The sequence below is a fragment of the Cynoglossus semilaevis genome, chromosome 3, assembly GCF_000523025.1.
Source record: "Cynoglossus semilaevis isolate Cse_v1.0 chromosome 3, Cse_v1.0, whole genome shotgun sequence".
Classification (NCBI taxonomy): Eukaryota; Metazoa; Chordata; class Actinopteri; order Pleuronectiformes; family Cynoglossidae; genus Cynoglossus; species Cynoglossus semilaevis.
In genome coordinates this window covers 10,028,122-10,028,377 of record NC_024309.1, presented here as the reverse complement: position 1 = coordinate 10,028,377, position 256 = coordinate 10,028,122, and positions in this window count along the sequence as shown.

The following is a 256-nucleotide window of genomic DNA, read 5'->3' as shown; positions in this document are numbered from 1 at the left end:
TCCACTTTCATTTTACTTTTTGGAGGTTTTTTCCAAGTTCACGTCGACTCTTTGTAGTCTTTCAGACGACGTTCAGGCACAGAGATCTGAGTTTTTTTGTTTTGTCGATCGCTTCAGTGTTGATGTGAACATCTGTCGCATTTGTGCTTAGTTTGACATAATGGACTCAGCAAAGTTGCACAAAAGATATTAAAGGACCAGTGCGTAGGATTTAGTGACATCTAGTGGCAAAGCTGTAAATTGCAGTCAACTGGAT